The sequence below is a fragment of the Triticum aestivum genome, chromosome 7B (assembly GCF_018294505.1).
Source record: "Triticum aestivum cultivar Chinese Spring chromosome 7B, IWGSC CS RefSeq v2.1, whole genome shotgun sequence".
NCBI lineage: Eukaryota > Viridiplantae > Streptophyta > Magnoliopsida > Poales > Poaceae > Triticum > Triticum aestivum.
In genome coordinates, this window is record NC_057813.1 from 763,263,458 (window position 1) to 763,276,061 (window position 12,604).

General features: G+C 42.6%; 1 pseudogene; it reads right to left on the reverse strand.

The window, feature by feature from the left end:
• Positions 1-1,710: 1,710 nt before the first annotated feature.
• LOC123162263 (disease resistance protein RGA2-like) lies at positions 1,711-11,432 on the reverse strand (annotated as a pseudogene).
• Positions 11,433-12,604: the final 1,172 nt, after the last annotated feature.

Sequence of the window (12,604 nt, forward strand, 5' to 3'; positions counted from 1 at the left end):
TTTAAAATATTTTATTCTATATTTTAGGAAAATTGTATATTAAGAAAGGTTTACCATACATTTTAAAAAGGTTAATCGTATATGAAAAGCTTACCGTTAATTAATAAAATCTCATTATGTATAAGAAGTTTACCATATAACAAATAAATCTTCAACGGGTATTCAAAACTTTTTCATATTATATAAAATGTTTAGAGTATAAAAAAATAGAATGCAAAAAACAACAGAAAACCGATATCTAGAAGAAAAAACCCATAAAAACAAAATGAAAAATTAATAAATAAAAACTAGAAAGAAAAGAAAAATGAAAACATGAAAAACATGCACAAAAACCATAAAAACACTATTTTTATTTTTATATAATAGATTTGAATGAATATTCATGAATTTTGTAAAGAGGTTTGTGAAACCTTATAAAATATATTTAAAGAGAAAATGTACATAATATGTAAAAATTAAATTAGAAAAGGAAAACAGGAAAGAAACGTGAAAAACAGCAAGCAAAATGATGAGAAAACCCGCAGGAGAAAGAGAAACAAAACAAAAACCCACTGTGGGTTTACGCGGTATGTAGTGCAGAATCGGAAAAGCAGAAAATAAAGCAGAATCGGTAGGTGTGAGTTGGTGTTGGTCGTGTGCATCCTGACTATGCAGAGGCCTGGTGTGCTCATGTGTTATGTATCTTGTTGATGCTTCATTTTGAGTCAATAAGATCCACCCTTTATCAAAAAAGAACTATTGTCAGAGCATTCATCTCTGATGCGCTTGATGCTATTGATGGATGTTGATATTTCTCATCTTCAAACCATTGAAAGTGCTCTAGAAAAAGAGGGAGATGAAGTATTTGTAAAAGATATATCATCAAGGCGTGGATATGTTGCCACGAGGAGAGGATACGACTCATTTGTACAAGGAAGGAACATTGGCCTGCCACTGTTTCCACCATCAGGACTTTGTCGGCTTGAACTTTTTTCATGCGTCGGTACAGATGGAGCATTAGCTGTTTGCCTTGGTACTTCCCTCACAAGAAGTCCTACAAGAGTTGACAAAGCTTCAGTGTACTTGCACCTTGACTCGTGCTGGTGCCTTAGGTCAGTTGGGGGGTTGCGAGCTGGTACCTTATTTATCTGCCCTTCTTTAGACTTGACATATCAGATTACATAGCAGAGCCGAGTTAGTCATGAGCTTGCTAATCTCACCTGGCTCGCTCAATTAATTAACAGGTGTGGTTGCAGGACCACTGAACCGTTAGATTTATCAGCACTTTTCTTCCCTCTAAACTGAATCCCTGACTGATTTTGCCAAGAAAAACTACTCTGCTCTCTTCTTTCTTGTCAGATCATGATGACATGCCAGCTATTTTTCTCAACCAAGGAATCAAGTGTTTCGATGCGGATTCGATAGAAGATCGACGTCCAGGAATGCCTTGTCCATGCCTTCGAGCTTACTTGAGAGCCAGATGGACGAGGCCAAGGGCGATGCGGTCGTCTGTGTCAGCATAACATAGATGAGGCCTGAGGGACTAGAATTTTTTTTTTATTCTGAAGCCACCAGTTCCATGGGTGTAAACCGAACATACATTCAGACCAAACATACATACGTTCTTCTGAATCCAGTTCCATGGGTGTGAACTGAACCATAGCTAGCTAATACTACTAACCCCCAATAGAATAGAGCAAGATGCAGGGAATCGTCCCCTGGTCAGGAAGATGGAATGAGCATGAGGAAATTTATAAAAACATACTGCTAAAATGAACAGATTAAACTGTAGGAGTACTTGCCCCAACTTTACCTCCGGCTCCAGGCAAGGCAACCCCAAATTTATGTAAAATGCATCACTCTGCGCTGTTCGCCAAGCACAATTTAGAGAAGAACGACAGATAACAGTACGTGCAGGTGACAGATAAGTTGATCCGCTCTTACAAAACACTCTTCAGGTTGCACAACCTGAAAAGGATGTATGGATGTCACAAATAGTCTGTTCTTCTCACGACGCATGAAATTAAGTGTGTTGTCGATAATATAAGATACAAATCAGTTGCCTCTGCCAAAGACATGCTAACTAAAAGAAAAGCAGAATAGTAAGTTGATCCAACTTCAGATTCATGTTAAAATTCGGCTTTTGGCTCCATTACTGCATCCATGCATACAGTTAGATGTAACCAAGCAGCAGGATGAAGATCTCCAAGGCTGCCTAGTGTCCTCTTCCACCTGCTCCTACCAAGATTTCAAATTAATTTAGCTGACACTAAATTAATAGAGAAACCAGGAAGAGGACTGCCATTGATAACAGAGGAAACAAAAAGAATAGTACCAAATCGATGCAGTGGAGAAGGCTGTCTGATCTCATCTCCTCAGCTAGCTACCATGCACTTTCTCCTTTCCTCGATCCGCTGGTTGTGCTCGGTGCACTTCCTGTTCCTTGTTTTTATCTCCTGAACTGGATGTAGCTACCACTGCTTCTTCTTCCTTGTTTTTGCCTACTAAGCCAGATGCAACTACCACTGCTTCTTCTTCCTCCTCTGCAGCCATTGTGTGGGCTAACCAAACATATGAAATTAAGATGGAATCATGGAATCAACAGCAGGGAATTACAAAACAATAAAAAAAATAGACAAAGCCAGCATACAAACAAACACACTGAGAGCTGTTTTAATTTACCTCCAGATTCAATCAAGTGCTGGGACAGTATATCCCTCGCCCTGACACCCTCCTCCTCATCTGCTACATGCCACACTTGCTTGATGCGATTATACACCTCATCGCTCGGCATGCCTGCACCGTCCTCCTCCATGTCTATCACTATGTTATGCAACAGGCAGCACGTGTCGACTGTCCAGTACGCCTCAAGTTGATTGTTTGGACGCCACCCTTCTCCCTGCAGGCACTTCCATGTGTCTTTAAACCTTGCTAGCGCCCTCAGCGCGACGGCTCTAGCTGCAGAATGTCTCCTATTGAACTCAACTTCGGCACCTGAGAGTGAGAGGCCATTCTCCAGCTGGTAAGGTGTGAGAAGCCAAGGACGAAGAGGGTATGCTGCACTACCAATTATGTATTCCCTTACTGCCGATCCACCACCTGATGATATCTTCAGCTTGCTACCATTCAGCCGAGTACCCTTCTCGCAGTGCTTGAACATAACAGAGTTGCGCAAACTTGCCGTGATTGACAAATGCAATTGCGACGGCCACATGTCAATGTCTCTGAACCTTGTATCAGGATCAAGGACGGCTTGCATGAGTATGCCTTCATTCTCCTCATTGTCACTGTTTTGTGACCCAAATTTGATGCGAGTTGTATGTACAACACCACAGCAGTTGGGCATGCCATGGACCTTGTTAAACTTGCGCTTGATCTTCTCCATTTTTTGGGAAGAGTATGACCAACGCAAATGGGGCAATGCTCGCTCAAACATAGCCTTAACGAAACTCTGAGTTACTAGTGAGGCAGTTGACTCATTCACACCAATAGAGGATCCTATGGTAACGAGTGAATCACCAGAGTTCAGCATTCTCAGAGCGATGGCTACTCCATCCTGCAAAGACATCACTCTCCCGTCAACAAAGGTGTGATTCCTTGCCATCATATCTTCCAAAAATGGGGTCTTCACCAAGCTGCAGATATAACTGAAGGTACTTCTTTTCATTTTGTACACAGATTCAAACCCTTGTGCATCAACAATAGAAGATGATAAGATTCCTGCATTGAAAAAACATCGGTTACATAATCTCTAATTTACAAGGAAAGAGGTAACATATTACTCTTTATTTGTCATACTCAGGTTAAAGTAGCAGAATACATACAGAAAAAATCACTTTGCAGCATATAGAGATGTGGAAACTAAAGCAATGGTGCGTGTTACTATACCTCCACATTCGATCAAGTGTTGGGACAGTGCATCCCTCACCCTGATGGCATCCTCATCTGCTAACTGCCGCACTTGCTTTCTGTAATTCTCCTCCTCTTGATCCTCCTCCATGTCTATCACTATGTTGTGCAATATGCAGCACGTGTCGACTGTCCAGTATGCCTCAAGTTCGTTATTTGGATGCCACCCTTCTCCCTGCAGGCACTTCCACGTGTCCTTTAACCTTTCTATCGCCCTCGCAGCGACGGCTGTAGCTGCAGAATGTCTCCTGTTGAACATAGCTTTGGCACCTGAGAGTGAGAGGCCATTCTCCAACTGGTAAGGAGTGAGGAGCCAAGGACGAAGAGGGTATCCTGCATCACCAATTATGTATTCCTTGACTTCCGATCCTCCGCCTGATGGTACCTTCAGCTTGCTACCATTCAACCAAGCACCCCTCTCACAGTACTCGAAGAGACGAGATTTGTGCAACATGCTTGACTGGATTATGTTTCGTTGCGATCCCAGTGAAATGCCTGTGAACCTCATATCTGGATCTACCATGGCTTGCATTAGCACGCCATCATTTTCCTCATTCTCATGGTTTTGGGATCCAAATTTGATGTGAGTTGTATGTACAACACTGCAGCAGTTTGGGAGGCCATAAATCTTGTCAAACTTGCGCTTGATCTTCTCCACTTGAGCGGAGCCAAGCAAGCTGATGTGGTGCCTTGCTCGTCCTACCATAGCCTTAACAAACCTCTGAGTTAACAGCGAAACCGTTGACCTGCCCACACCAACAACATCTGAACTGGTTCATGCTACTTGATGCTCCATACCAAATATTCATGAGTACCATCCAACAAAGTACCTTGCTCGCAAGACTTGAAGAGCCAAGAGTCATGCAAAAGACTTGACTGGTTCATGCTACTTGATGCTCCATACCAAATATTCATGAACCTCATATCTGGATCAACGACAGCTTGCATTAGTATGTCAGCGTTCTCCTCCTGCTCAAGGTTTGGTGATCCAAATTTCAAGTAAGCTCTATGTACAACACCGCAACAATTTGGCAAGCCGTGGATCTTGTCAAACCTGCACTTGATCTTATCCATTGTTTGGAAATAGTATGGCCAGTCCAAATGGCGCAACGCTCGCTCCTGAATAGCCTCAATAAATCTCTGAGTTATCAGTGATACAGTGGACTCGTTGACACCAAAAGAGGATCCTACGACCACCGGTGGTTCACCAGAATTCAACATTCTCAGAGCAGTGGCTACTCGATCTTGTAAAGACATCACTCTCCCATTAACAAAGGTGTGATCCCTCGCTATCATATCTTCCAAAAATGGCAACCTCACCAAGCTGCAAATGTAACTGAAGGTGCTTCTTCTCATTTTGTACATAGACTCAAATCCTTGTGGGTCCACCATACAAGATGATAAGGTTCCTGCATGGCAAGAAAATTACAATATGGTTACATGATCACGTGCACTAGAAGACATAGAAGAATATATCCGGTAATCATGCAGTATAAATGGACAAAAAGCAGGAGATAAAATCAAATGACCTTATAAACGGGCAGAATCAGAGTGCCCAAACAAATTAAGACAAAGCTTGTACGTATGTTTGATTTTCTGTACCTTCAAATATGGTAGATCTGCTAATATTTGAATCCAACCTGTAGTTGTCCCCTCTTGTGTACAAAACGTACCATTTTCTTTGGTTTTTTCCATCACGTGCATATGCCTTGACATGCTTCACTTGGCTGAACTTGTCCCACTCAGTGCCGGATTGTCCCGCAGCTACCGCAGAGAGCAACCATAGCCTGCAGAATAACTGCAAATGCCTTGCCTTTATGTCTCGCATGTATTCTGGGAGTTTTTCCATGGTGTAATCCTCCAGGAGAAGCCTCTCGAGTGAAGCGATACGCTCCAGGACCTTCAACTTTGGGCAGTTCTGGATGTTAAGCTTCTGTAGATTGGGGATATTGGTGATCCTCTCCAGGTCGGGGCAATCATTCACTATAAGCTCAACAGAAGGAAAGCTCTCAATGTAGCTGAGCTGCTTGACATGTTCTAGAAATAATATTTTCAAAGATCTTGCATTGGAGGCAAGACCTGGAGGAACATGCCTCAGTTTGCAATTAGTGAGCCCAGGGGCGGACCCAGCAACAAAACTGAGAGGGGGCAAAAAATGTATGTCCATATTTATGAACCAACAAGACAAAGCATCCACATAAACTAAAACACGGGCATAATAATCACTTAATTTTCGACATGGTAACCAAGTTTACTGGCAAGTATCTAAAAAGAAAAAAGATCACTAAAAAGTCTAAGAAAACTAACCATTTCAGAGAAAATTAATTAAATCAATATGACAATATCTTGTTCCGAAGTTGCAAAATAGAACGTTGACACATTGTTCTAACAATGTAATCCACAACCTGCAAGAAAGCAAGCGTTATTAAATTGGGGGAGAACGAAAACATGAAAGAAGGACAATATAAAGGAAATGAGCATTAGTGCATTACCTTTCGTTTCCTGCCATGGTCTTTCACCGCGTGAAAACGTTTAACTAGCACTTCATTAGGAATTTTGTTCAACAAATCTTTTTCTACAAAGTCATTCATAAAATCATCACTCCTTCACAATCTTGATAGCTGAGAAGCACCTCTTAACGTCAAGGATTGTCGTGACAACAGGCAGAGTTAGTGCTAGCTTGATAAGTCCAGAGACTACAGGATGCATCAGAAGTATGCTTCTTTATAGTCACCATTAGTTCAGCCTGATCACCAATAATTTTCAAGCTAGTAAACCTTGTATCGTTGGTTACATTACCTTGTAGTATCTTAGAAGTAGTTGATTTTTTTAACACTCCATTAGCTTCCCTGCAATCAAGTGCCCAAAACTGAAACCTTAAATGAATTTTCATATTATCACAAATCATGAAGATGAAGGGTGATTATCGGAATTGGATTGGAGTCTGTCAATCTGACTGGCAATTTTTTCAATTTAGCAAATTCAAAGTTGCATACTAAAATTTATATGTTACAAAAAAAAGTTTGAAGTTTGAACTAGCCTATAATAATCCAAGGTAAACTATATACAGAAGTTCATGAGATATTGAGAGTAATAGGGTTATTGACTTAGAAATTGCAGACGAACAAAAAAACTCTGAAAAATATAAACTATATACATAACTTGATGAGATACTGACAGTAATAAGGTTTCTAACTTAGAAATTGCAGACGAACAGAAAAAAATCTGAAAAACTCCCTTAAAAAAATCTGAAAAACAAAACATAGATTGTACTGCATTCCTATTTACCTTGAAGTTAATTAGAATTAGGGGACTGTAGAATTGAGGTTTGGTGATGGGGCTATGCTGTGGCGTCGTTGTAGGCAGGCGATTGCCAGCGGTGCGGTTGAGAGAGTTTGCGGCGGCTCCGTTAGAGCTGCTAGGTCAGGAAATCCCTTCCAAGCGGCACGCTATGAGGCAAACAGGGCCTAATGCAAACGTCGGGGCAGCAAGCCAACAATTCTTTATTTTTGTGGGCTGCTAGCTATACTACATGGGCTTTCAAAATACACTTGAAGCTAGGCCTAGTGGGGGCAACGTATGATATCAAGTGGGGGCAGACGGCCTGTACTCCCGATGAAGTATACGCGAACGAAAAAATCGAGTTGGGGCAGCTGCCCCCACAACCATCAACGTGGGTCCGCCCCTGAGTGAGCCAAAGCTTCTCCAAACGGGGCATGGCTTGTACTTGCTCCTCCCACTCCCACTCCTCCCATTCCACCATTCCGATGAAGATCAGTTTATTTAACCTCGGAAATGAACCTGCTGCCACCTGCAAGAATCCAGCCCCAACATGTTTGATGCATGGAGCACGACGGACCTGTAGAAATTGCAGACTGGGGAGCTGGCACAACTCATTGGGAAGTTGTGTGCAACAAGCCAGATCACTAAAAAATATAGTCATCAAGTTGTTGAGGGGCACCATTGATGTGGACATCATCCAGCTCGGGAGTTGCCGGCCAAAATACCCATTGATTGCAAGATATTCTACACCATGTGGAGGACAGAGCTTAGCAAGAACCTTCTCAATTCGTTGCTGCTCTTCCTTAGAGACACCTTCCTTCTCTTTGACCAACCCATCATCTCCCAGTTTACTAGTGCAGATCGACCAGGGATAGCATGATAAGATGCGTCTTCTCGCTGAGCCTAGCATTAGCAGCAAACGAGGCAGCAGATACATTCTCCAATTGAACTAATGCAAGAAATCTGAGCTGGGAAAGAGGCCCTAACTCATCCAAACTGCACCAATCACCATCCATGTGGGCTTGAAACATACTTAGTCTCCTCATATTTGTCAGACCACTAAACCCTCTAGGTACCATACATCCTTTGGGAAGTGAAAGTAACCTCAACTGGCCAAGCTTCACAAAGCTATCAGGAAGATTCAACAATCTTGTACATCCACGAAGGTCAAGGAATTGCAATAGTTTCATCTTGCCAATGTTCCCTGGAATTACAGATATATCATAATTTACTAGTGTTAGATACCTTAGGTGCTTGAGTTGATGCAATGATTCAACCAATACAGCCATATCTCCAGATTCCATAAGCAGAGTTCGCAAACTAGAAAAGGTAGCCAATGAATCACCAGGGTTGATCTTAATGTGGATAGTTGAGATCAATGTTCTCACTGATTGTTGTGTCTGAAGAGATTTCCAATTAAGTTCACCTGATTGTGATCGGTTAGTTTCTATGGACAACCGAAGGAACTTTTGTGAAGCAAGAATATCATTTTCTCCGTCTTGAGTCACGAGTGCTTCATCTTTAGTCATATAATGAGCAAATGAGCGAACAACATCATGCATGCTGCAAACCCATATATTAACATACGATTTATCTGGTTCTATCAGGTTCCTAGATACCAACTCCTTATAGTAATTTTCTCCCAATTCTTCTAAATCATTAGAATTTCCATGAATAAATCCTTCACTAATCCACATTGCAGCAACTTGAGCCATAGTAAAGTTTCTACTTTTAGGAAGAAGAGAGTAGTACAGAAAGCACTGCTTCAGGTAAGAAGGCATATATTCATAGCTTAAGTATACTGCATAGTTGAGCTCATCAGGCATTTTAGTTCTTGACCATTTTGAATCATCCAAAACATGCTGCCAGTCACGACGTAGCCCTCCTCTTTCACGCAAAAGTCCTCCCATTACTTTGATGGCGAGTGGTAAATAACCACATTTTTGAATAATTTTGAGTCCAATATCCTTTAGCGTATTTATGTGGTCTTCATTTATCTCACTTGAGAGTACCTGCAACCATGCAATACAAGGGGCAGCTACAGTTAATTAACCATGAACCAAGCTCCTTTAAGGCACTCAAATTTACCTTCTAAGAGACAAGAATACTAATTGATTTATCTGTCCATTTATTAAGCTAGGTTTGACAATGTAAATATTCATATCACAGAATGTACATGTCAAAAGATGTCATAAATGCATTTACCTATCTTGCTCCTACATACAAATATTTGCGATATGAATTCGACAAATAAAATACATATTTTATACCATTATTAGAAAAAGGCATGCCAGTCTCTGAGCGGTAGCAAAATGACCAGCACATAATGTGCGCATAATTGCACTTAAGTGTGTGCTTTGGTCATAAAAGAGTAAGGCGGTGGCCAGATGCAATGCCTAGCGCTTTTAAAACTTTACTTCGTACCTAGAAAACAATTCTTCCTTTCCTCTTTTTTTTTCAAGAACTGAATGTATTACTAGCAATATATTTTTGCAGTACTCCCGTCATTGAGATAGAAACTTGCACTCAGATCTAGTAAAATCATATAATATTTATTATCTTCCTTATTTTACAGTCACGTGAAGCTATATATCCATCTTCCCATCACCTAAAATGCATAGTACTTACTAGATCAAACAATGTTGGCCAAACTATATAGTGATATATTTCCTTGTTTAGCACAATGCTTTGTTGGCACTAGCAAAGTAATATTAGCCCTGTGAAATTATTGACAGCCTCTTAAGGTAGTAGTAGCACATATAAGCGATTGAAACCACACCTGATTAATTTGGAAGCATCCTAACATTTCTATGAAAGAACTACTTTATACACCTATTAATAAGTAGATGTAGATAGATTATTTGCTTGATAAAGGTAATGTTGTTTAATAGCATACTGACCTGCGTCTTGAGCAATAACCAAGCATCGTCGGGTGCTAATGTGTCGACATGATGGTACGGCCATATAGCTGACACCCCTCGGGCTACACCTTCATCTCTAGTGGTGACGAGGACACGGCTGCCTGGAGCAGCAGCATTGACTAATGGTGTTTTGAGCACATCCTCCCATGCTCTATAGTTCCAAACATCATCCATTATCAAGAAGGTCTTGTGACCAATCAAGGCTTCCTTGAGGGTTCGTTGAAGCGTGGCCTTTGCATTTCCAACTAGCTAAGTGTCTCCTCTGACTTCGATGATGGCTCTTCTCAGCAGCTCAACCTCACTAAAGTTTTGGTTGACGCTCAACCATATCTTTTTGCTGAAGTCACCTTGGATGGCCTCGTCGTTGAAGACCTTTTGAGCGAGGGTGGTCTTGCCAATCCCACCAACACCTACGATAGCGACCACCATAATGTTGTTGCTGGCCTCATTTCCAGAGCGTGTGATCCGGGCCACCAGTGCTCTTGTATCTTCTTCGATCTTATCCCCAACCACACCTGACCTGTCGAGCTCCCCTGACGTCTCACGGCTGGGATTACCATGACGAGAGCTGCTATGTTCCTCGTAGGACCCAAGATTGATGAAGTTAAAAGCAGCACTCCGCTGCTTGATGGAGTCGAGCCTCTGGTTGAGCGCCTTGATGCGAGTGCCGATCTCACGAGCATGGAAAGGATTCCGCAAGCAGAAGAGCAAGGGATTGCAACACCCTGCTTCTACAGAGGATGGCCCACGCTTCTCCATAGCTTTCAGCTGGCAGAGGTCGAGGATGTCAGCAGCTTCGTACATGGCGCGCTTGAGCTGCCCCACCCAGACTTTGACAGTCTCGTCGGTGATGTTCCTCCTATCAGCATCTGCGAGGAAGTTCTTAAGGTCCAGAAGCTTGTCGCCCAACTTGTCGATCTCGCTGGAGACGCCCAGCATCGTTCCGAGCTCATCTTGTACCACCTGCTTGAGGTAGTCCCCGATGTAGGATGCAAAAGCATCCAACACCATCGCCATTGGTCAACTTGTTGGCCTTGTGCTGTGATTACAATTGGAGGCAATTAAAGTGAGTTTTAAGCAGCAGACAGAGACAAGGAAATAAAACTTGAACACTAACTAACTACCTCAAGCACAGAAACTACGTCACCAACCTTTGAGATTGATGGGGTGCACTGCGCGGCACAGCAGTCGGCGGCGACAAATACCAGCGGACGGCGGGAGCGATGGCAGTGCTGGGGAAGAGCTGGAGCATGGAGGGATTGGTATTTGGGAAGCAATGCCACAGCCACAGGGTACTCGTTGGCAGCCGGAGGTGGGTAAAGCATCAGGCGGAGAGAAGCAAAGCAAAGCGGACGGCGGTGGCGGCGGGAGCGATGGCAGTGCTGGGGAAGAGCTGGAGCATGGAGGGATTGGTATTTGGGAAGCAATGCCACAGCCACAGGGTACTCGTTGGCAGCCGGAGGTGGGTAAAGCATCAGGCGGAGAGAAGCAAGCAAAGCAAAGCAAAGCAGCTTCTTTTCCTTTTCCATGGAGGAGTAGATTATTTGACAAAGCAAAGCAGCTGAGCTGAACAGAAGAGGGCATTGATATTTTTTTTTATGGCCACAGGGCAGCTGAGCTTTTCCTTGATGCCAAGACATGCTTTTGCCTCATGCGCACGCCAAATGACAGTGGCGCGCGCTGGGCCGGTTGACACTTCAAGACTTATATATTTCGCATATTAAATAAACGTAACAATTTGTTGTATTTGCAATTCAAATGGTTACAAAACAAGTCCCTATTGAGATAATAAAGAAAAGGTGAAACTTAAGCAACAACTACCATCGCTATTGTATTGTATAACTTGCTGTGATAATAAAGCAAAAGGTGAAACTTAAGCAGGTGGGACTTAATTAGCGCTAAGTGTAATTAGAGAAGACGAATATTAAACTCGATCGAATTACCTCACCAACCTTTGAGATGGACGGGATGTCCTCCTCCTCCTCCTTCAGATCAGGAGGACATTCAACTCAATCATGTTGTGTGCCAGGAAAGTGAAAATAAAAAAGCAGATCTGGTGTTGGAGAGCAAATCTGCTTAACATGTTTTTAACTCTGTCTTCTTATCACAATATTGTCTAGATCCGGTAAACAGATCACACATTTCTAGTGTGAATGGATGCAGCTCATTGCCACCATCACATCTCGTCATTATCTACACTTGATGACTTCATAGTGACAGTGACAAACAGCTGCGCTGGCCCGAGCTAATTAGTTAATCATATAAGGGCAACTCCAATGTCGACCCGCATCCGTCCGCGGACACGGATGCAGGAGGCGGCCATCCAACGCTGCCCGCATACAGTTAATTAATTACACAGATGCCAAGCCACCGTAGCAGTTACACAGCAGCAGTTAAGATGATATGGGGGCAAAAGTTGGCAGCTGGAGCAAAGCATCCCATTCCCACTCCCACCAGCGAAGCAAAGCAAAGCATAGCAAAAGCATATCTCACTCCCAACAGTGGAGAGAAGC